We start from the raw sequence: 921 nt of genomic DNA on the forward strand, positions 1-921 counted from the left end.
CTATTCTTTGGAACTCTGCATTCAGATGTTTATATCTTGCCTTTTCTCCTTTGCTTTTCGCTTCTCTTCTTTTCACAGCAATTTGTAAGGCCTCCCCAGACTGCCATTTTGCTTTTTTGCATTTCTTTTCCATGGGGATGGTCTTGATCCCCGTCTCCTGTACAATGTCACGAACCTCAGTCCATAGTTCATCAGGCACTCTATCTATCAGATCTAGGCCCTCAAATCTATTTCCCACTTCCACTGTATACTCATAAGGGATTTGATTTAGGTCATACCTGAATGGTCTAGTGGTTTTCCCTACTTTCTTCAATTTCAGTCTGAATTTGGCAATAAGGAGTTCATGGTCTGAGCCACAGTCAGCCCCTGGTCTTGTTTTTGCTGACTTTATAGAGCTTCTCCATCTTTGGCTGCAAAGAATATAATCAATCTGATTTCAGTGTTGACCATCTGGTGATGTCCATGTATAGAGTCTTCTCTTGTGTTGTTGGAAGAGGGTGTTTGTTATGACCAGTGCAATTTCTTGGCAAAACTCTATTAGTCTTTGCCCTGCTCCATTCCATATTCCAAGGCCAAATTTGCCTGTTACTCCAGGTGTTTCTTGACTTCCTACTTTTGCATTCCAGTCCCCTATAATGAAAAGGACATCTTTTTTGGGTGTTAATTCTAAAAGGTCTTGTAGGTCTTCATAGAACCCTTCAACTTCAGCTTCTTCAGCATTACTGGTTGGGGCATAGACTTGGATTACTGTGATATTGAATGGTTTGCCTTGGAAACGAACAGAGATCATTCTGTCGTTTTTGAGATTGCATCCAAGTACTGCATTTCAGACTCTTTTGTTGACCATGATATCCACTCCATTTCTTCTGAGGGATTCCTGCCTGCAGTAGTGGATATAATGGTCATCTGAGTTAAATTCAC

The sequence above is a fragment of the Bison bison genome, unplaced genomic scaffold (assembly GCF_000754665.1).
Source record: "Bison bison bison isolate TAMUID 2011002044 unplaced genomic scaffold, Bison_UMD1.0 scf7180017864068, whole genome shotgun sequence".
In the NCBI taxonomy this organism is placed as follows: domain Eukaryota; kingdom Metazoa; phylum Chordata; class Mammalia; order Artiodactyla; family Bovidae; genus Bison; species Bison bison.